At 46.6% G+C, this 24217-nt stretch overlaps 2 non-coding genes across 2 annotated transcripts; both read left to right on the forward strand.

Moving 5' to 3' along the window:
- Nucleotides 1-14697: 14697 nt before the first annotated feature.
- On the forward strand, nt 14698-14770 carry TRNAF-GAA (transfer RNA phenylalanine (anticodon GAA)). Its single transcript has one exon. It is a non-coding gene; the product is annotated as a tRNA-Phe (tRNA).
- Nucleotides 14771-15392: 622 nt separating this feature from the next.
- On the forward strand, nt 15393-15465 carry TRNAF-GAA (transfer RNA phenylalanine (anticodon GAA)). Its single transcript has one exon. It is a non-coding gene; the product is annotated as a tRNA-Phe (tRNA).
- Nucleotides 15466-24217: the final 8752 nt, after the last annotated feature.

Consider the following 24217-nt stretch of genomic DNA (forward strand, 5'->3'; position numbering starts at 1 on the left):
GCCTGCTCAGCATTCCTAGGTCCAGTTCTCCCAGTCCATTGCTGCCAGGGACTCTTTTTTCCCAAGAAATTCCAGAATTAGCCCTTGCTGAACATCACCACATTTTTCTTGGCTCTTCCCTCCAGCTTTTCCAGGTCTCTGGGTTAATCTCATTCAGCCTCCTTTCACAGAGCTCTCCCCCTAATCACTCTCCTCCTAATTCTGTGGAGGTGGTGGGGGAAGTGGGAGAATCGAGGACAAATGGGGGTTTTCCTTCTGGACCTGCTGGGGAACGAGTTGCCGATTAAGACATGTGTGATAAGCATTTTCTTTGTATTTCTAATTAAAGCGAGGTGCGTGGGAAGAGGAGGAGGAGAGAGGGGAGCCGGAAGCCAAGGGAGGAGGGAGATGTGGAGCGAGGTGATGGAGAGAGGCAATTTGAGGCAGACAGGCACCGAAGGACAGGATCCATGGATTTGGACAGGATGTGGAGGAGGGAGAATTCCTCTGGGTGGCCGCAGGATGTCCAAGATAAGAGAGGGGCAAGAAGAACAGAAAGGAAAGTCAAAAGTGAGGATGAGGGTGAGCAGCTTGCTCCAAAAGAGCTCATCTGAAGAAAGAGAAAATAGCAAAAAGCCACCTCTCATAGCTCAGCAGGGATGGTGTCAACATGGGTTGTCTCCCTAGAGCTTCCTGGAGAGTTTTAAAGCACAGTAGGTTAGGATCAGATCCAAAAAAAAAAAAAAAAAAAAAAAGGAAAAAAAAAGGAAAGCAACAGACCAATTAAAGGCAGCAACAGGACTGTGTGGCAGAGAGCAGCAGCTGAGCGTTCCCTTGAGGGGAGTGGGACCAGAATCAAGGGACACTGAGTCACTGGCACCTTCCCTGGTGCTGTCACTTTTTGCTGAGGACATGATGCACACAGAGCCTGGTGGCACTCACCCCTTGGCATCAGTTCAGGCTGTGGGCTCTCACTGCACCTCTACTTAGATCAAATGTGTTTGGTTTGGGGCTTTTTGGGGGGGTTGACAGGCCTTTGCCACCTCATCTGGATGAGTCTTCTGCTCAGAGGCACCTTATGGCAAGAGATGTCACCCCTTGGAGAGCAGCCTGAGCTGTGAGCCAGATGAACCTGGTGGGTGAGTGAGAAGGGGGAGATCCTGAGGGAAACTTGGGAAGTTTCTGGCGCAGCTGATTTTTGTGCTGCACATGTTCTGAAGAGCTCTGGCAGATGCTGAAGTGCCCTCCTGTGCTGCCAGGGTCCCTCCCCAGTTGTGCACAGAGATGTGCATTGTGTTCCTCCTTGGAATCGCTGTCTGGAGGAGCCTGTCTTTCTCCCAGGACTTTTTGAAGCACCTAAAATTAGAAGTCTGAAGCCATGTGGGCAATTCATCCCATATTCTTGCAGGAACTAATATCTTCTAGTGGTGAACAAGGGATTTTCTGCATTATCCTATATTCCCTGTGCTAGAATTTTCCCTTTCCCTTCCATAATTGCTTCCTCTTTCTAGAAGAAAAAAGAAGAAAATAAGAAACCCTATCTGCCTCCACATCCTTTTAATCCCTATTGATTCTCCTACAGCTCACCAGACAAAGCTGCCCAGTCATTTGTTTGGTAGCAAAACCCTCAGAAGGAAATAAAATTAGGAAGAAACCAAGGTGTTGGGCTTTTAAACTCTCAAGGAATGAAAGGGGGGAAAGAATAGCACATTTAATTTGCACCATACGCCTCTATTCATCAATCTCCAGCCCTGGAACACTTTATTGCACTGGAGCTGGCACTCACAACACAGAGTTTTGCATTCAAAACACAGCTCACACATCAGTAGGTCTTTTCTTCCTGGCCACCCATTGTCCTCCAAGCCCGGGGCCCACATGTCACTCACTGGGAGGGTGTGGAAGCAACTGGGAATCTGAAGGCAATATTACCAGTATTACCCCATAATGATGATTGTTACTGGTGCCACTCCTCCTGGTGCAGAATTCTCTCTGTATCCTTTTTCATCTGGAAAGCCCTACTTTGAGGGGAAGATAAAACGCTTTGTTTTCCGACTAAAAATATCTCCTGTGTTTTATAATTCTCCCCTCTCCTTATTTAATGAGATGTTTGTTATTTTGGTTTCCTTGCTGGGCAGAGGAAATGTTAATGAGTCTCTCCTTGTGCTGCTTTTTGCCTCCTCAAGCCTGCCTGAGGCTATAGCAAGGAAGTCAAAGGAGGTATCAGCATTTTTCACACTCTGGCATTGGCTGTTATGACCCTCCCGAGGTCAACACAAATAGAAAGACATCTCCAAATGAGCTTCATTTTCCTCCCCTGCACAGCCCTGACTAGCTGGAAAAACACATTTATCCCTGTGTCAAAGAGCTTGGTTCACAGCTGGTTTGTGACATTTGTTCTGCCACCTTTCACAGCTGAGTTTGGCCCACTTTGGTCCTCACACTTGGCTCCTCACCCACCTTCCCCCCTTCAGAGCATCCCTCCAAGTGTTCTAGTAAAAGTTTCTGATTTTAATGGGGCTTTTTTTTGGTTTTGTTGTTTTGTTGTTTTTTTTTTTCCTTCTCAGCATCAAACACTGCAAATCACAGGTCTGGTAAAAAAAGGAGAGTGATGGGGTGGCTGTGAAGAGCAGATCTGGTTCCTCTGCTGATGTGGCTTGTCTGACAGAGTCCCACCAAGCCAGGATAGTTCTGGTCCTCATCACCTGCCAGGATGATGCTCCCATGGAGATCTACGGATCATTTGTGTCTCCCCTGCATCCCATTCCAGTCTGTGTTCCACACTGACACCCCCAAGGCAGAGTGAGAGGAGTGGTGGAGCACTGGGATGTCACAGGCACACAGGAAAAATGGGGCATAGGCCTTGCTGGTGGCATCAAATCCTACCCTTGATGATGAATCCCGTGGTGACCAAGGGAAGCAGGTTTTTGGTTGTACCAGCTACTCAGATGATGAAGAGTGAGAGGCTCAGGCTGCTCCAGACCTTTCCTGCTCCTGCTCTTCCTGCTGTTTCCATGGGTGAATCCATGTTAAGCCTCTCTTTCACTTTTCTCAGCACCTACATGGATTTTCCCTCCTGGACTAAAACACACGGGAAGGACTTTAGGGGTGGTGGGAGCCTTGTTTTCCATCAGTGAAATCAGACTGGCTCCTGGTGAGATTCCATCTTCAGACTCCCTGCATGGGCTGTGGGGAGCATGGAGAAATGGGGTTGTCCTGTGGCCATAAGAGAGAATCCCGCCTTGTGGTGGTGAACAGCCAGAGCTGATCCCATGGAGAATCCCCCACACCCCTCTTCCATATCAAATTAGAGAGTCCTACCTTTCCTGTGAGTGACAACACCTCTGTTTGCATGAGGGAATATGCCTGAGGAAGCTAAGGAATGCTAAGGGAAGGCTTTGTACGTGGTACTGCAGGTGTCCTTCAAGGTATCATCCAAACATTTTCCTCCCTGCCTGAACCACTGATCAATAACTGCATTGCTGAATGGATGGAAGGTTTTTCTCACTTCAGGAACATCTAAGCACTCACCCCCTAAATACTTTATTTTCCCTTATTCGGTCTGAAATCCCAAAGCATGTCCAAACTTGTCCAAGATTTTGCCACAGAGGTGCCTTTGCACAGCACCTCAGACAGGTTTCAAGCGATGTTCTGCCTAATTTGGCACCAGGGTTTCAGCCCACGTGTCCTCAGTGCTGGAACATTCCTAAAAGTGAAGGGAAAACCTCAGTGCTTTATTGTAACTCATTTGGTGGGCATAGTTTGTACCTGTCTCTGAATAGGGATGTGCATCTGTTTCTTTGCACTGGGCTCCACTGGGGCATTCCAAGGGACACCAAGGGGACAAGGAGCCTTTCTCTGATCACAGCAGGACACGAGGCTGCTCTTCCCAGCCCAATCTGTGTCCCCAGAGCTCTGTCAGTTCTCAATCCCTGCTCTCACAGCCATCCAAGACACAAAATAGGCTCTCTCCTTTTTAGCACTTCTATCACCAAGTTGTGACTCAATTTGTGACTTTTCCCCCCACCTTTCCATATTGCTTCTCCTTCTTCTAAGCTGTTTCCCTTATTTTTGTCCCCACCAAGCATTGCTGTTAACAAAAGATTTCCTCTAAGCATCCTTGCTAATCTCGCCATTTCACAGGAAGCTACAGCTGGAGTCAGTGCAGAAATTTTGTCCCCTTGTCCCAAGAAAACAACAGAGCATCTGCCTCATGTGGCAAAGGGGCTCCTGCATCGCTAAGAACAGCAGGGGTAATGCAAGGTCACTTCTGGAATAAAGGGAGCCTCATTCAGCACATCTTCACCCCAGCCCAATTCTACCAGCATTCCCATTTCCTTTATTTAAGTACCTGTAAATGAGAGATGGATAATTAGGGCCAGCAGGGAAGACTGAGGGAAGCAGAAGAACATGAGAAACAAGCAGCAGACTGCGCTAATTTCTTCCTTCCAAATCTAGGAGGCCCCCAACGTCACTAAAAGCTTTATTAAAACAGGGGTAGGAGGAGCTGGGGAGTGAGTTGCTGTGGAAAGATTTTCAGGAGTTCCTTGCTCCAAACCCCCCCCCCCACAACTCCTCAGTACCTCACCTCTCCAACACTGAGCACAACTCCTTGGTGGTTTCAGGCTGGAGGTCATCAAACACTGGAAAAATTTGGGTTGGAAGGGACCTTTGAAGCACATCTTGTTCCAACCTTTTCCATGAGCACCTTCCACTGGTACTGGCTACTCCAAGCCCCATCCAACCTGGCCTTGAGCACTTCCAGGGGTGGGAGATCCACATGATTAGAATAATAAATTTGGGACAGGAGTGATCCCAGCACCAATCTGTTCCTCGTCCCCACAAGATCATGGGAATTTATTCCATCTCCCTTCTCCTCAGGTTATCTTTCAGGAGGGTTCGTCATATGTGGGGAAAAAAAAGTTGCTGACAGAAATTTTTGTCCCCATAGATCTGTATAATCTTAGAAGACCAAAAAGGGGAGGGAATAATAAAGAAAACAAGGGGGGGGGGGGGGGATGGAAGGGGGGGTGGAAGGGAGGGGTGGGGGAAAGGAGAGAGAGAGAAATAGAGGGATAAAAGAAAAGAAAGAAAAAAACAGAGAAAGGGGTAATATAAGAAAAAAAAAAAAAAAAAAAAGGAAAAAAAAAGGAAAAAAGAAAAATCTAGCAGTACAGTGGCAGCCAGAGTTACTTGAGCCTGATTTTAGTGAAAGATCCCTAAGGATTGCAGAATTTTTTGTTCGTGTCCTTCAGACATGACGTGGGTCGGGATGGTCCCGCTGCAGGGCACTCGGGGTGGGATAGACAGCACTTCCCTCCCTGCCACTGGGCTCCTGCTCCCAGCCTGGAGGATGCTGGGGGAGGCGGCGGCAGCACATCCCAGCACAATGGGATCGAGCTCTCTCTCTCTCCATGGATCCCTGCAGGAAGGCTGCAACAGAGAAAGGGAAGGATTTGCGGGGATGGGGGGGGGATATGCAGGGTCATTTATCCAGCCGTGCCAACACTTCCCTGCCCATCGCTGCCCTCTCTCCCCCTCTCACAGAGCGGGACCCCCGCGCTGACCTTCCCGAAGGAGCCTCAGCCCCCGCTGCGGGGGAGGATGCTCTATCCTGGATTTCCCACCTTGCTCCCCCCGTTTTCTGTTTTCCAACAGCCGGGGAGGGAGGGGAGGCCACGGCAAAGCAGCAGCTCCGCGGTAATGGGTTCCTTGAGGAGAAGCCGAGGGTAGAGCATCCATCCCTGCAGGTACCTGGAGAGCCATGAGCCATCCTGGGATGAGACAGCGGCGTGGGCGGGAGTGCGGGGGAGAAGGGGGAGTGGGAGCAGGGAGAGGGGCGGCAAAAGGGATGAGTAGTGTGTGTGTATGTGTGTGTGTGTGTGTGTGTGCAGGGGGATCTGCCGCATGATCCTGCCTTTATTCCACCTGCCTGCGGGCAGGGAAGGGAGGCAGATGCCGGGTGAGCTTTCCAGGGGGTGAAAATGAGCCACGGCGGCACCCCCAAGGCATTGCTAAAATAGGGATGCTGTGGGCATGGATCCCCAAATGTGGTGCCTACTCTGGAGGGGTTAGAGCCAGGTTTTCTTATCTTTTGGAGATGCATCAGGGAAAGGGGAAGAGTCCCTGCAGTGCTGCTTTGCTCAGAGCCAGGAAGGCTCTCTGAAGGGTTCATACAATCCTAGAATCCTAGGATTTGGGTTGGAATGGACATGAAAGCTAATCCCATTCCAACCCCTGCCATGGACAGGGACACTTTCCTCTAGACCAAGCTGCTCAGAACAATGTCTGGGGAGTTTTTGATGTAGGGGGAAACCCTAAGATTTGGAGTTTCATGGCCTCTGCAATGCACACAGATCCTTCCTTCCCATCCACTGCTGGTTGTCCAAAATCCTTCAACTCCCTCCCCAAGTTTTGTGAGGATGACACAGCCTCAGCAGGGTACCCCTGGGCTTCTGTCAGAGGTCGTGCAGGAAGTTTACTGAATGTGAAATCTCTACCCAAAGCTCGAGTTTAAGTGGGGATGAGACAGTGAGGGTTGTATTAAAATTGTGTTTATCACTTACACGGAATTATAGAATTGTTCATATTGGAAGAGACCTCTAAGATCATTTGGCACAGGGTGTCCAGAGAAGCCGTGGCTGCCCCAGCCCTGGAAGTGTCCAAGGCCAGGATGGATGGGGTTTTGGAGCAACCTGGGACAGTGGAAGGTGTCCCTGTCATGGCAGGGGGTGGAACTGGGTGGAACTGGGATCTCTAAAGCCCCTTCCAACCATTACGTAATTCAATGATCATCAAGTCCAGCTATGAACCCAGCATCACCACTGTGTTCACCAATGTCCTCAAATCATTAAAAATGAGCCTGGTTTTGCCCAAAAATAAACATGGGATAGGCTTCCCTTCGCAGGAATTTTGGGAAACCTTGTTCAGAGCACCTCTCTTTTAACTGGGCCACAAATTGTGATTTCTTCATAGCTGAAGAGTTCTGACCCCCACATCAGCAACTGCCCAACTTCTGCAAGAGCTTTGCATTTTGGATAATTATAAACATCCAGCAGGCCAGACCAAGGTACCAACCTGACTGTTTTAAACCTTGGAATACACACCCCAGGCAATGCATCCCAGATGTCACGGGAAAGCCAACACCAGAGAATTCTGTAGGTGGCAAAACACCTCTAAGATCATGAAGTCCAACCATTACACCAGCTCTGATAATGTCCCCAAGTGCCACATCTACACATCTGTTAAATCTCTCCAGGGGTAGGAACTCCATGACTGCCACAGGCAGCTGCTCCAGCACCCATCTCCATGACTGTGCACATTTGGGCACACAGAATGCACAGAGATCAAACCAGGAGTGAACAAGTCTTGCTCTGATCCAGAAGTGCCTCATCAGATGTTTACCTAAGGCACAGAGGTCCAGACCAAGAAGGGATCTGAACTCACCACACCCAGGCTGACCACCCCCTAAGAGCACCTTATTTCCTTTCTCAGCCCCAAAACCAGAGGGTTTCCCCTCAGGCTATTTGGTCTGGATGAATCTGTGGTTTGCATTGAAGTCTTGTGGGTTTAGAGGAGACCCCTGAGGCTCAAAAAAAAGAAATTACCCAAGACCTTCCAGGTAGGGTCCTGCCTGATCTCTGAAAGGACATGCCCCCTCCTCAATTTGGGCACTGATTGACCAGCACAGAATTTTTTCCTCCTCTCCTCTCCTCTCCTCTCCTCTCCTCTCCTCTCCTCTCCTCTCCTCTCCTCTCCTCTCCTCTCCTCTCCTCTCCTCTCCTCTCCTCTCCTCTCCTCTCCTCTCCTCTCCTCTCCTCTCCTCTCCTCTCCTCTCCTCTCCTCTCCTCTCCTCTCCTCTCCTCTCCTCTCCTCTCCTCTCCTCTCCTCTCCTCTCCTCTCCTCTCCTCTCCTCTCCTCTCCTCTCCTCTCCTCTCCTCTCCTCTCCTCTCCTCTCTCCTCTCCTCTCCTCTCCTCTCCTCTCCTCTCCCCAAGTACTTGTACAAGATTGCCTGTGACATTTAGAGCAGCTAAAATTATCTCAATTAAATATCTCCTCTGGTTTCCCTTTGTTCTCTTTTCCTTTCTAGTTTTTTCCTTCCAGACAGCTGGAACATGTTCTTTAGACACTCTTTAAAGACAAAAGAAAAAAAAAAAAAAAAGAAGTCTCCCTACCCCAAACATCCAACAACTAAAACTCATGTAGCTTCAGCTCAGCTTTATTTAGAAACACAGTTGAAATAAATGTTGTGAAGAATATTTCATGTTGCTCCAGGATTCATGCATAGGAGACAGGAAAGTGGTCTCACCCTGCCCAATAAACTCATTCCTTTGTGGATTGCAGTTCTGGTGGAGGCATGGGAGAAAGGGATAAAGGGTTATGCACTGATTTTTGGGGGCATACTTGGTACCATAAGATAAAACACAGCGTTTTTGGCCCCTGTGATATCCCTCCTCTTGCCCACATGTTCATGATGACAACACCTGGCCCTGTGGACTGACCTTTCATCTTTACTGCCAATTCCCTGCCAATCTGTTCTGGGAGAGAAAATTCCTTCACAGCATGAATTTGGCAGCTGCCTCATCCCTGTGCCTGAAGCATGAATCACCAGAGTTAAGTAACAAACCCATTTATGCATCAAGACACGATCACTGTCCAAGCAATCATTCTGTGCTTTTCAATGTGAAGCCCATTATTTGTAGATTCTGTTTATATTCATCTTTCTCCCCCCTCTTTTCTTCCATTATTTTTTCCCCTGTACCTTCTGGATGTTTTGCAAAACAACTAAAAACTTCAGAAGGAGGCTGGGATGTTAAGCAGAGGCAGAAAATATCTCTCAGCCCCCAAGAATGGTTGTTTACTATTAATTTTAGGAGTTTCTGGGAAATCTCTCAGGGAACCTCACCAAAGAATGTTTGGCAAGAACAATTGGTTCCCTAATGAGGTTATGGCCACCTGCTTTGTGTATTAATGTCTTATAAATACATTTATGCACCCCTACACACTTTAAAACACCTGTTATTTTTACAAATATTTTCTTGGTGCTACTCTTTTGTCTTTTTATCACCTATTTCATTCCTGTGGTCTCTTGACAGTTATTAAATAAGTGATTCCCAAATGTGTTTAGTTTATTCTGCTGAAAATGAAGTTTTGCTGGGTTGAAATAGCAGTGGGTGATCCATACTGGAAGGAAGATCTGGGGGAGGCACAGGTACTGAGAGTCTGGGGGGGGCAGAGCAGGATCTGCCAATGTTATTAAGGATGGGGAAAGCAGCAGGACTTGAGCTGAACTGCAGGATTGAAATATTCAGGAATATTTGTGGCTATCTTTTTTCCTCTGCCTTCAGTCACAGTAGAGATTGAAGCACAAGAGACAGTATTTTTGTGTTTGGACTCAGTTGTTTGTTAATTTTATCTATGGTACAGAGAGTTCTGCAGCACCTCTAGCTAACAAGCTACAAGTGACAAAATGGAGCTGTATCTCTCTTGTGACAAGGTCTTTTAAGGCCTAACTATCCAATTAAAAGTTAACATCTATATTATTTATACCTTTGACCCAATAACCAAACAACTGTGACCCGCATTGCAGCACTTTCTATCCAATTAAAAAAGTACCACCTAAAACCAAGAAGAAGAAGGAACAGAAGGAAGAAGAACCAGCACTCAAGAACGTCCTTCTTGTCCCATACCTATATTCTAAAAACTCCAAATTCAAAACCCTTCACCGTATGAAATTACATACATCTATTCTAGCTACACACCATTGATTCCAACTCCATCACTCAAATTTGGAAGCCTTCTCCAAGGCCTCAAGTCAAAAGCAGTGTTCCTTTGGGGGTCAGTGCCAGAAAGCACAGAAAGTTCAAAACTCCCAGGTTTCTGGGATCCAACACAGAAAGTGGCACAAAACAAATTTAGGACAAAGCTTGTGTCTCTCAGTGCTTGCTCCAAGACTTTCTCCTGCTGCCTTCTCAGCTATGTCCATGCAGGACACAACCATAGACAGGGACATTGCCCCCTCTTTTCCACACAAAGCTGAGGTGCCTTCATCAAGCTCAGAAAGTTCTGCCTGAAATAACGTTCCTTTGTCTGAAATGTGAACACAGACCTCTACTTTTCCAAATTTACTCTTCCACTCTGAGTGGAATGCATCCAAGATGTTGCCCTGAGCAGCTGTGGCTGCCCCATCCCAGGAAGTGTTCAGTGCCAGGTTGGACAGGGCTTGAAGCAACCTGGGATAGTGGAAGATCCACGGCAGGGAGATGGGAATGAGATTTTTAAGGTCCCTTCCAACCCGAACCATTTGCAGGTTCTAAGATCTCTCAGGTCTCTCTCTTTGACAACACTCACTACAGAAGATCAAAACATTGTTTTTCTCAGAAAAGAGGGATTTAAACTTGGGGACAGCTTAAATTCCGGGTCTGGGGTTTGTTCTCACTGAGCCTCCCTAGCAGTGAGTTTGTGGATACTTCAAATTCCATTTTTGAATTGCAAATATTCACCCAGGCCCAGATTATTTCTGCATTCTTCCATCCAGGGTCTGTGTTTCCATCACAGGGATACTGCACCTAAGGACAGCAGAGCTGTTATTCATAGCCTGAATTCCTAAGTTATATTTCAAAAATTTAAATAACCCCTAGTGCCATCCCCCTGAATGATGGACTGACAATCTCAGCATCTTTTAGGCATCAGGAGGGAGAGAGAAAGGGCGTGTGACAGTAGATTTTGGCAGCTCTTTCAGTTTCATTAACTCTGTTTTTCCGAGCTGTATTTTGTGTCTCCAGAATAACAATGATGTTATCCCAGACCTTATCTTCCATCCCCACATGACCATTGTGTTGGTCACCCCCAGTGCCCTTTGGCTCATTATATTTTTCTTTCCCTAACCTATTAAACTGCCATCAAAGAGGAGTTTTGCAAATATGGTTTGTTGCCTATTGGAGCCTTACATTTCAGAGGTGCTGCCTCTGCTGCTGTTGCATATTTTGTACAATTTTATTTTCAAGCAGTCCATTTTTCCTTAATGGGCTCACTTGGGTGTCTGTTCAACAAGAGGGGAAAATGGAGCTGAGCAAACTTCCTGCTGAGAGACCTTTACAAACCTCAAGAAACCTTTCTCAGAAACAGGAGTTTCACATTCTTAATGAGATCATTTTCATAAGAGTCTGGAGAAAGAGCAGAAAGAGAAAATAGTGACAACAAAATAGAGATAATCACTAAAAATGATTTTCAAGTAAACCAGGAGCCCTCTTGGTGTAATGAGACAGAAAAATTTCAAGAAGCCTAAAGGAAGAATATGTTTTTTATGACACATCAGAGTTAGGGAGTGAAAAGCAATCACATCTCAACCCTGCAGCTGGATCTTGCTCCCCTGGTGCAGAGCTGGGGAAAGAGTGGGGAAATGGGACGAAATCCCATCAGGGGCAGAGTTTGGTGCCAGGATGTCTGCAGGAAAAACTAATATGGGTGTCAAACTTGATGTGCTGCGTTGGGTAAAAAAGGTCACCTCTCTGTGCCTCCTTCTGGGTGATGCCTTGACCCCTGAATTCCACAAGAGGTGGTGAATCCAAGCTGGAACACAAAGGCCAGCAGGGCCCTGGACAGGGACAGGAAAGTTGAGATAATTTGGTGGTAACTCTCAGCAAATCATGCATTCACAGAAGGCTTGGAAATGAGTTGGAAAAGACCTTAAGGATCATCCAGTTCCAACCCTTGTCATGGCCAGGGATACCTTTCACTAGCTCAGGCTGTTCCAAGCCCCGTCCACCCTGGCCTTGGACACTTCCAGGGATGGGGCAACCACAGCTTCTCTGGGAATCTGTGTCAGGGCCTCACCACTGTCACAGGAAGATTTTTTTCCTAATCTCTAATCTAAATCTATTCTTCTTCATCTTGGAGCCATTCCCCCTTTTTCTGTCACTCCAGGCCCTTGTAAATTCTCTCTCTCCATTTTTTTTAGGGCTCCCATCAAGTACTGGAGGGTCACAATTAGGTCACCCCAGAGTCTCCTTTTCTCCAGGCTGAACATTCCCAATTCTCTCATTTTTTTCCTCACAGCAGAGCTGCTCCATCCCTCTCATCACCTTGGTGCCTCCTCTGGACTTGCTGCAACAGCTCCATGTCCTTCCTGTGCTAGGACCCCAGTGCTGGATGCAACATTCCAGGTGGCATCTCTCCAAGCTGGAGCAAAGGGACAAAATCCCCTTCCTCATTTGCTGCCTGCAGCTCTTTGGATGCAGCCTAGGACAATCATCTTTCCAGGTTGCATGGATGTAATTCCACAACCTTTCAAAGCTGTTTCTGCCTGAGGCAGATGGATATTTGAGAAAGCACAGGCAGATCTGGCTGGAGTGGTAGGAAAACTGGGAAAAAAATGGGAGGAGGGAAAGCAGGGACAGAGGGATCGCCTGTCATCTGTTTGTCATGGCCAGAGCCTGAGACACCCGTGTGGGAGCAGTGATTAAACAGTTGGCTGGTGGCATGAAATGACACCCCCAGCACATCTCTGCCCAACGTGCCAGCAGGGTTTCACAAGCTGACACCACCTTGGTACCTCCAGAAGCCGGAGTGTGAGGACAAGGAGGTGCCAGAGGAGATGTACAGAAGAACATCCACCTCAAAAGCCAGCCTACAACGTTTTTCCATGAGTTAGTGCCTAAAAAAGGAAAAAAAAAAAAAACAAACAGAGGGGTGTTACATCAGCAGACACTCTCCTGATCTCCAGAGATTTGTGGCTCAGGCCCTGCATGAACCAAAGCAGGAAGTTCCATATTTGCATGCTCTTCTCTGGGACTTTTTTCCTCCATAAATTTTCCTGGTCATCTTTTAAACATTTTTTACAGTTTTGGGGATCTATAACAGCAGGGATTTGCACAGATAGCAAGACTCTGTGTGAGGAAATTCCTTCTTTTTCTTTGTTCCAAGCCTGACACTTGCTCTTTTCCAGTGATAACTTTTAGTGCCTGCATCAGAAGATTCAATAAGCCATCAATCCCTAATGATTCCTCTCCAGATCCTAAAATACCTTTTCTTTCTCTAGATCCTCTAATATCCTTCCCTTTACTCTTTCTTTTCCTCAGATAAACCAGGTTTACGCAGCAATTCCCTGTGCAGAAAACACTTTATTAATCCCTTCCACCGATTAATTTGGTCTTATTTTTTTCACATCCTTCATTGGATGAAGGCCCCAAAAAACAAAGAGTAATCAAGATATGAATGACACAGAAGTGTTTTTTCAGGGGGAATGGGGGCAGGGGAGAGGGGACAACAGGAGATATCCCAATAATTCACTCCTTCAACTTCATTCTCTTCCCTAGAGACCTCCCAGCCCTGAGGTCTGAACTGAGCTGGAAAAACAGCTTTAATTTTTCCTCTTCAATGAGGAAAAGTCTGATCTTCCATCTTCTCCCATGTGACTCATCAAACTGGCACCACAAGTCTGACTTCTGATGACCTTGCTCCCAGATTTTCCGTTCTGGTGTTTCACCAGCTGAAAAAAAACAAGTTCCCAGAGAGTCAGCTCCTCAGACTTCTAATTTAACTGCAATGTAGCACTTCCTTCAAGGCTTGTTCTTTATCAGATTCTTCACTTCCATCCTTTCCACCAACACTGCTGAGCATTTGCAAAGCGGCAGCGTAGCTCAGCTTTCCACAGGAATTTTATACCCAGCTGAAGCTTCAGTATTTCCAGAAAGGCAGAGTGGGCTGTCAAATAACCTCAGTTTCCATGTTGGGATCATTTCTTCCGGTCTGAGGAAAGCTGGTGGGAAGCCACTTTCCTTGACAAGGAGAAAGATGCTGAAGCAAAAATGGGACAGCTGGAAAGGCAGAACCAAGCCCAAGTGAGCCAGGCATCCACATCTTCCCATTCCTAGGGAGAACCTGCAGATGGATCCTTGCCACCCACTGAGAGCCATCAGGACAGGGAGGATGGCAGCTCTGAGGAGTGACAGATTAGTTCAGCCTCTGAGAAAACTCTGGAGCCTCCAGCTTCAAAAGGATGTGGAGCATCTGGAGTGAATCCAGAGGAGGCATGGAGATGTTCCAGGTGCTGGAGTCCAGCTCTGGAGCCAGGCTGGGAGAGATGGTGTGTTCAACATGGAGAAAAGAAGGCTCCAGGGAGACCTCAGAGCCCCTTCCAGTGCCTAAAGGGGCTCCAGGAGAGCTGGAGAGGGACTGGGGACAAGGGATGGAGTGACAGGACACAGAGAATGGCTTTAAATTGACAAAAGGCAGGGTTGGACTGAATATTATGAAGGAATTCTTGGTTGTGAGGGGGGTGAGGCCCTGGCACAGGGTGCCCAGAGGAGCTGTGGTTGCCCCACCCCTGGAAGTGTTCAAGGCCAAGTTGGATAAAGCTTGGAGCACCCTGGTCTAGCAGAATGTGTCCAGTGTCATGGCAGGGGGTGGAACTGGTTCTTTAAAATCCTTTCCATCCCAGACCATTCCATGTTTCTATGAAGCCAGCTTGACCAGGTGCTACCACTGCAAATGTGGCTGTAAGAATAATTCCAGACTTGGGTATTTATTTATCCACCACAGCCATTCTCATTCAAAGACCTTTGATAATTGTTGACCTTTCTGGGGTCTGATAATTGATGTTTGGGCCAGGTGTTTATGTATTAAAAAGAATCAAGTGTCTGCTAAACCAGTTTGAGTGGCAGAAGTCTGAAATCTCATTGTGTTCCAACAGGTTTTGGGAAAGCTTAAGCCTCAGCAGAGCTGAAGTAGCTCAGCTGGGAGAGCATTAGACTGAAGAGCTAAAGTTCCCTGGTTCAATCCCAGGCTTTAGCAGAGTTTTCCTGCACTTTTGTGTGCCCAGGACTGGGCTGTCCAGTACAGGAGAAACCTGGACATCCAGGACAGATCCAGCCCAGGGCCAGCAGGACTGGGGGACACTGGAGGGCACTGGAACATCTCTGCTGTGGGGAAAGGATGAGGAGCTGGGACTGGTGGCCTTGAGAGAGAGTGGAGTTCCCCTTCTTAGACATATGGGAATAGTCCCGCTTTCCTTATGGAAGTGGTTCTGGGCAAGGGACTGTAGGTCCTGCTTGAGGAGGCTTTGGACCTCAACCAGTCTGAGCCTGTGAAAGAGGGACAGGGTTTTGCAATTCCAGTATTTCAGGAAAAATCATTATATAAAGGGATTTTTGTTCCTTCCACTGTCTGCTCCCAGTCCTGTGGCATTGACTGCCCTGAGAAGAAGTAGAAAGGTTGAGCCACAGGTGTATGGTCAAGCAGGAAATCAAAACTGGGTTTTGGGAATAGGGAAAACCCTTTGTCCATGAAAGTGTTTTTTAGCATCAATCACAACTGACCTGGAAGTAACCCCTCTCCCTAAAACCTGTATTTTCCAGGCTGAAGGGTTCCAGTGTGTTTACCTGTTGTTTATAGGGAAACAATTCCTGATATCTGGGCTGAAGTAGCTCAGCTGGGAGAGTGTTAGATTGAAGATCTAAAGATCCCTGGTTCAATCCTGGTCTTTAGCAGAGATTTAGGAGTTGGAATCAATGATGCACCCCTGGAAATGTCCAGGAAATGACTGGACATGGCACTCAGTGCTCTTGCATGGCTGGCAAGAATGTGATGGGTCAAAGCTTGGACTCTGTCTTGGAAATCTTTTGCAATCTTAATGGTTCTATGATTTTATCCTTGTGGTCCTTCCAGCTCAGGGTAGTCTATGATTCCCTGATAAAGTTTTCTACTCTCTCCTGACTGTTTCCTATTTTTATCCTGACCCTTGTCAAATGATAGTGGTCAATGTCTAGACACCTCACTAAACTGAGAAATTCTGCTTTGTGTTTGCTCCTTTGTCCCTTTCTAATTCTTGTTCCATGGAGCCCTTCAGACAAACACCAGAGACAGGACACAAATTGCCAAAATGCTCAAAAAGACAAGAGAGAAGCAGCAAACCCTTGACCTTCTCAAGATCAATCCCAGTGCTCATCCAATCTCTTCACAGCAGGACAGGGACTCTTCATTGCCCTTTTCCTTCTGGTGGTGCTCTAAAAGCTGCAGACTTCAGGCTGTCTGATCCTGCAGCATTCCAGAAAATACTTCCCTCACCAGGATGTGTTTAAAATAACTTGCATATAAATCAGAAACGTCATGACCTGCTTAAGCCTTGAAGAGATACCAGGGATCCTGCTGGGCAAATGCCTCTGCCAAGAGCAGCCACCCAAACACAGCACCTCAAATTCAACACCACAAAAATGCAGCAGCTGCTCACCCAGTGTGGACCTTTGCAGACCTGATGCCCTCAGGCAAGATCACCTGGCTCAGGAATGCACCAGCTGGAAATTAGACTTTATTCCAGCTCTCATTGCCTGGATCTAAACTAGGCAGGAGCCTCCTGGTGCCCAAATTGGATCAAAGTAGGTCAGAACTCCCTGCATGGTCCATGTGCAGGATTAAATTGTACCGAATTTTGTGCGTGTCTTGGGCCTCGTTTTGTTATGAAAGCAGACCTCAGGTGCTGTGAGCATCCTAGATATTGCCCTCAAGTTTAAGAACAGTTCACACACTGTGGCTGTGCTGAAGGGCTCTGACCTCATTAACCTCCTGGAAAAAGGCAACCCTGAGCCCTAAGGAGAGAGGCAAATCCCATACCAGAGACCTGGTGGTGACCTGAATGTCTTAAATGTGACAATCTGTGTCCTCTCAGACAATGCCCAGACACAGTTACTTGCATAGCAGGAGCCAGGAACTATTCCCAGGAAGTGGTTTAAACATAATAGGTCTATTTTTGAAGAAATGCTGAGATTGTTCAGACTGGGGAAGAGAAGGTTTAGAGATCTTAGATCCCCTTCCAGTGCCTAAAGGGGCTCCAGGAGAGCTGGAGAGGGACTTGGGACAAGGGATGGAGGTACAGAACACAGGGAATGGCTTCCCACTTCTAGCAGGCAGGGTTTGATGGGATATTGGGAAGAAATTCTTCCCTGTGGTGGTGGTGGTAAGACTCTGGCACATATTTCCCAGAGAATCTGTGGCTACCCCATCCCTGGTAATATTTGGCCAAGCTGGATGAGCAATTTGAAAAATTTGATTTAGTGAAAAGTGTCCCTGCCCATAGCAGGGGGTTGGAACTACAGGATTTTAAGGTCCCTCCCAACCCAGACTATTCCATGAATCTGAGATTCTGTGACTTCTGTTGGGGCAAGGAGGGGATGAGGTTTTAGCCCTGCCAGATGGGTTTAGTCTCAACAAACAGGACAGAGCAGCTCCATTCCCTTTGGCCACTGTAACAACCAGTGCAGGAGACCTGTTCCCCCTCCTCGCTGGGTCTCAGCTCTCCATCAGCACCAGGGGATGCCCAGCCAGAGCTGGCACCTTTGTGCCCATGGAGGTGACAGTGACATCTGGGCCTTTTCTCCTCAAACACGAGTCCAGCACACGGAGCTAACTGAAATGAAATCGGTTTCAAGCCTGACCCACAGCTGTGGGAAAGCAAAGGAAAGGTCAGCACTCAGCATTCATGTTCCCACTGCAGGACCCACAGAAATCCCAGAGATCAGAGGCAGCTGGTAGAGGAAATAAGAGGTTTTATGGGTTGGTTTTTTTTTTTTTTCACCCTCCTCCTTCTGCTGACAACTCAGTCCCCTCCTGGCTGACACAGCTTTGACTCAAACCTCAGCTCCGGAAGTTGCCAAGGGTCCCTGAGTTTGGCTCAGAGAAGGGTTAAACCCTGCCCGTGCTGCCGGGGAGGCTGCGAGGGAAGGAAGGAGCGGGATGAATAAGTGCGGGGGTGGCTGCCCTGCCAGCACCTTCTCCATCCCCCCCGCAACTCAGCTCCATCCTCTCACCCCCGCTCAGACCCCTCCAGAGCCCCCACACCGAACAATCAGTGCGAATCCCAAAATCCATCTTTTCCCGAGTCCCTGCTCCAACCCGCAGTTCTCCCCCACTAACAGGTCTGCCGGTGCCCTTCAGTTCTGATTCTCTGCCTTTTATTCTGGTGGTTTCTGCCTCTTTCTCTCAATGCTTTCAGCCGTGGTTTGCTGGTGCTGTCTTTCTCCCCTATCCTGGTGAATCTCCCTCTCCACCTTTGCTGCCAAGAGCTCCGGCAGGGATTGATCCACACGCAGGGATCGATCCTCACACACCTGCCCTGACCTCACAGCACCAGAACTGTATCTCGCTACTGATGAGATGAGAAGCCTGAATGGAAAGACCAGACAGAAAAATATAAGGGAAACCCTCAACAGGAAGTTAAAATCTTTTACTTCAGAAAAAAAAAAAAAAAGGCACCAAATAAACCCCACAGGAATTGGATTTTGCTGATTGTTTTTGTGATAGTCTGCATTCCCACAGAGTGATTTTGCTTTTGCTTTCTTTTTCTTTTGAATCATAGAATGGTTTGGGTTGGAAGGGACCATAAACATCCCATAATTTTCCAGTTCCCCTGCCACAGGCAGGGACGCCTTCCACTAGACCAGGTTGTTCAGAGCTACTTTAATATATGGGTTAATTGCAGGTCTGCTTTGTCCCGTGTTCTGCCAATGACTGGCACGAGGAAAAGGCAATTCCTTTACCTTTGTCTCAGTTTCACCCCTTGGAAAACTGGGAAAAGTTCTCCAGAATCCTTGGGAAAACACTCTGGGATCTGCCAGAGGGATCTCGCTGTGGCAGAGGCAGCACACGCAGACAAGAAAAGACACTGCCAGCCCTGAAGATTAATTTACTAAATTACATGGCAGCTACAAGATGAGGGGAAAGAGAGGATTATTATTTGCATGCCTTGGGAGCAATAATCCTGCGATTACTACTGCAGGCACAAAGATATTAAGGGAGCTCTGGGAGCTGTGCTGGGAACACACGGCTTGAGTGGGGCTGGGGAGGGAACTCCCACTTTTTGGGGGCTGGAGCCCCATCCTTGCTCACATCAGAAGGATCCAGCAGTGGGAGGCAGGAGCTGACAGATCCAGACCCTCTGATAGCAGATTAAGTTCAGCTTTGCCCTCTGAGCAGCTCAGGTTGGCCACCAATATTTTGGTGGCTGAAGGCTGAGTCGAGGTCTGAGGCACCAAATATTGTGAATGACTTCAGAGGGATCCTGGGAATACCAAGGTTTTTACTGAGTGAGCATCAGAAAGAATTCCATGACCTGGGGGCTGACCCTGCACCATCCAGAGAAGAGTCCAGCTGCTCCTAAGAGCTCAGCTTTTCCAAAATCTGAATTTAGAGCTGTAAATCCATCCCTGCCTGCCTTTAGCAGTGGGAGTTGTCTAGATCTCTGGAAAAGCACAGGACCTTAATTCAGCTGTGAAGATGATGTTGCAGAGCAAATATGACCTGGAGCCCATCTGGTCTGGAACCAGGCTGGGAGAGCTGGGAATGTCCAGCCTGAAGAAGAGAAGGCTCCAGGGAGACCTCAGAGCCCCTGCCAGTGCCTAAAGGGGCTTCAGGAGAGCTGGAGAGGGACTGGGGACAAGAGATGGAGTGACAGGACACAGGGAATGGCTTTAAATTGACAGATGGCCAGGCTGGATTGGATATTGGGAAGAAATCCTTACCTGGGAGGATGGAGAGGCCCTGGATGTTTTTTCAGAGAAGCTGTGGCTGCCCCATCCCTGGAAGTGTTCAAGGCCAGGTTGGACAGGACTTGGAGCAACCTGGGATAGTGGAAGCTGTTCCTGCCCATGGCAGGAAGGTGGAACTGGATGATCTTTGAGGTCCCTTCCAACCCAAACCATTCCAGGTTTCTATGATTTATTCTATATGGGCATCAGAATGGTTCTTTCACTCAGATCATCCAAGAAAACCCTGGAAAAATTTGAGTTAGGATTTTGTCACTGTCTGAATTTAAATGGGGTGTGGACATATGCCATGCAAAAAATACTAAAAAAGACAAACATTCAAAGGCAGCAACTGTGCAGGACTTGCTCTGAACACCAAACACTAAAACTAGAGAATAAAAAAATACTTTTTGGACCCAGCTCAGTTTCTCACAGGTACTAAAGTAAACAGACAGTCAAAATACCTTTAAAGTGTCTTGGCTTTACTATGTGTGGATGATTAATTAAATATAATTTAGGTCATTAAGGGGGCTGTTAACCTTTGGCGTTTGAGGTTCTTCTTTCTCTTAGGTTTGAATAGCAAAACCTAGTTTTATTTGTGACTGCAGGGTGCAAGTGGAGGAAAAGAAGAGAATGTGAAGCACTGCTCATTTCAAAGGGAAGTAGGCTTTTTAAATATGCAAATTGTGCTCAGAAAAGCAGAGACAAATAGGATTGTGGAGCTTCCTGCTGTCACTTATTAGATATGGAGATTTTTATTCCCCCTGCCCAGGGTGGGATTCAGGCTGGGACAGGAGTAAAAACTCTTCTGGCAGCTTCTGGGAGCATCCAGGAGGTGACAGTTTAGGGAAGATTTTGAAATTCCATGCAGAAAGGTGGGTGGATTTCAGTTGGGTTCCTTGCAAGTATCTACAGCACAGGAAACATCCTTGGCAAAACTCTGCAAGTTCGGGAATGTATTTAATGTAAAAAAACATGAGGATCTAGCAGAGAAGTTATTTTAATTACTCTACAGCATGTAAGGATTTAAACAACACTTAGATCAGCTTTTCTTAGCTTCCTTGACTTGTGCCACATGGGTTGGAAATTTCTCTTTTGCTTTGGAAATTCAGTTTTGCCTTCTAATCCCTCATTCCAATCAATTGGAAAGGTTTTGGAGAAAGCTTGACCTGCTGAATGGTTTTTTTGTTTGTTTTATTTCATGGGGGAAAAAAATTAGCAGATTTGGGTAAACTTCAAGTCCCGGACAATCAGTAAAAGGATGAAATTATGAATTAAAAGACGGTAGGAGGAAATTAAAAAATGTCTTCATAATGAGCCGTATCCCTGTCCTTGGTCAGAAGATTCTGGGCAGGTGTCCCATTGTCCAGGGATTTTGGTGGATTTGATTCCACATTCCTATTTCTTTCACCCTGACACGGGGAAACTCCTCGAGTCATTTCACATCGAAGCCTCCAGTATTTTCATGCCAGCCTGGTTCCGTGGGTGATTCTCTGCTCCAGTTTTCAAGCAGAAGTTCTCACAAATTGATGGAGGAGGCTTTGGCACCTCCACAGGAGGAGCAAGAGAAGGAGAATTTTATGGAGGAGGAGGAGGAGAAGTGAAATGGGCTTTGGAAAACCACAAAATCTGCATAGAAAATGGCAGCAGCTTTTTTTTTTTTTTTTTCTTCCTTGGACTGGTCTTAATCAGCTGCTGGTTTTGAAGTCACCCTATTAAAGATCCTGAAGGATGGCCATGGGTGTGGTGGGCTGCTTGAGGGAAGCTTCCAAAAGTGGAATTCAGACTTCCCCTTGGCTCCAGATTTGCCCTGCAAGCTCCCTACTCTTGTAGCCAATCCTTTAAATAAAGACCAAGAGCAGATGTACATAAAACCAGGAGTGGAAGGCTTAAATATCCACTGAGGGTATTTTTTTTTTTTCCAGCCCAAGGACTTTTAGCTCTTAAGGTCTCAGATCATCACCTCTAACTTTAAACTTGGAGCTGAAGCTGCTTTTCTGCTTTCATTTTTTTTCCCCCAGCCTGTCAATATAGACAGTAGATGTAAAACTCAGTAACTCTGCAATTTTAGTTATTCTCTGGGGAAAAACCTGTTAGCTCAGGGTTGGGGGTGGAGGGGTCATGTCAGATTTCCCTAAAAAGTAGAATAACACCTGTCAGCTGCCTGATAATTTTAATTTTGGATTAAAGGTGAAGGACCTGCACAGAACCTCAGCCCAAGTTTATGGATGGCCTGTGGTCATCCATCAAAATGTTCAAGCCTTGGACAGCTCTGGATATTTCACAAAATCACAGAATATTCTGAGTTGGAAGGGACAGACAAGGATCAAGTCCAAACCTTCAATGAATGGCCTGTACAGGCCATTGTCTCAGGTCTTCTCAGTAGTGTCTGGCTTAGAAGGGGTAATATAAATATTAGAAATAATGTAGAAAATAGAAATAATATTAAAAAAAATGTTTTTCCTGCCAGCCCTGTAAAGGTTCCTACTTAGGAAACACAGTGACACAAGAGGCTGGAACCTGGAGCTTGACACAAGAACCTTCCTAAAAGTGATTTTACAGAGGAACAGAACATGGCAGCAAGAGAAACTATGTCCAGAATTGTGATTTATCAGCTTGTGCATGTGCTGATGGAGAATCCAAGTGACTAGATGTCCCTTTCCACGGAGTGTTGGAAGTGGATGCTCTTTAAGGTGTTTTCTAACCCAAACTCTGATTCTGTGATTGGGTGAATCAGGGGCCAGAGTGACCTTAGAGAGACTCAGCTCAGGTGAGGGAACTGAGCCAAGACTTCCCACATGGGTCAAACATCTTCTCTTGGAGGAGATGGAACATAAATTGTTAAAAAAAAAATAAATGAGAAATTAGATAGAAGATGTCAGGAGAAAGAGCCAAAACCCCACAAACACCTGCAAATGTGCAACATTTGCCATCTGCAACACAGATCCATCTGTATCAATCCTCCAGCAGTGCTGAAGAATTTGTCCCATTCCAGAGCTGGCAGCTGTCAAGATGAATTGTTAAAAGTCGGTCTCACACACTGCAGCAAATTAAGCAGTATTTGAAAATGTGAGAGAGAGGCTTCCCAAGGAACATGCAAGAGATTCATTAGTCCAGATGAGCCAAAATTTCTGGAGAACACTGATAAAGGTGTTATGACATCTCTCTGAACTGAACCCATTTTCCCCCTCACCTCCCCACCTTTCATGTCCCCAGATCAGGTTAAATCCAGAAAGTCCCTCTCAGAACACAGTTGTGGCATTTCACAGGATCCTCCTGGTCTCACCTTCTCCAGGGACAGCTTGTTTCCCCTTCCAGGTGAACTTTTCCCTCTGGCAGGTGGGTGGGAGGCACAGACAGAGCACAGCAGGGCTCTGGAACGTGTTACCAGTTATTCCCACTCCTTGTTTGAAGGGTTCTGCTGTCACTCCCAGGACATGTGAGATCCCTCCCACGTCCATCTTTCCCAGGAATTTTACTGGGAATTTCTTTTTTTTTAATTTTTAGGGGATAGGAGAAGAAAGTTAGGATAGGCTGAAAAATGAGATTACTGATCTTTTTCCTTCTCTGCCATGGCTTCTTATGAAACAGGGTGCTTCGAATCATGGAGTTATTTAGATTGGAAAAGACCTCTAGGATCACTGAGTCCAACTCTCAATGAAGCACTGCCAAGGTCACCACTAAACCATGTCCCCAAGTGCCACATCCTCATGGCTTTTAAATACCTCCAAGGATGGGGACTCCACCACTGTGCTGGGCTGCCTGTGCCAGCACTTGACAACACTTACAGTGAAATTTTTCCTAATATCCAAACTAATTCTTCCTCTGGTGGAACTTGAGGCCATTATCTCCCATTCTTCCTTTCTTAGGAGAAGAGACCAATCCCCACCTGGCTCCATCTTCTTGTCTGAGGGAGTTGTAGAGAGAAGGTCACTCCTGAGCCTCTTTTTTTCCAGGCTGAGCCCTTTTCCCAGCTCCTTCAGCTGTTCTTGGTGCTCCAGCTCCTTCCTCAGCTCTGTTCCCTTCTCCAGCCCCTCAATGTCTTTCTTGTCATGAGGGACCCAGAATTGAATCCGGGATTTGAGGTGTTGAGTACAAGGGGATGATCACTGCCCTGGTCCTGCTGGCCGTGCTATTCCTGATATAATGATTTAATAATGATTTAAACTTTATAATAATGAAACTTTCCAGTAAGCCTGTTTATAACTGGGGTTTGAGGGAATGGGGATCTCCATGTGAATTCACGAATGGAACAAAAAGGATTTTCAATCAATTCAAATTGCTGGAGATTGATTTGGGGGTATCTTTTTCTTTTCCCTGCTTCTGTGTGATGGCCACTTCTCTTGTGAAAATGTGCAAGTGTCCGCAACCAGAAGGAGAGCCTATCAAAAGAATCAAAAGTTATCAAAATGATCAAGAAAGTGTTTTAACACTTTTAGACAAAATCTTCATAGAGAGGATTATCAATTTAATAACCAGGGTTATTAAACATGGTAACATCAAGACAACAGATGTCTGAACACCTCTTGTTTTGGTAGCTGGGATAGCCAAAATAAAGATTGTTCCATAGCTCCCTATATCAGAGTTCTGGACTACATCCTCAAAATCAAAGGGTAATACAATTTCAAAAGTAAGTTAAACCCCAGGTGTTTCCCTGAATTTTGTGGCTTAGCTTTTCACTAAAAAAAAAAAAACAAACCCAAACATAACAAAACAAAAAAATTTC

This window comes from Cinclus cinclus, chromosome 1 (genome assembly GCF_963662255.1).
Source record: "Cinclus cinclus chromosome 1, bCinCin1.1, whole genome shotgun sequence".
Taxonomy (NCBI): Eukaryota; Metazoa; Chordata; class Aves; order Passeriformes; family Cinclidae; genus Cinclus; species Cinclus cinclus.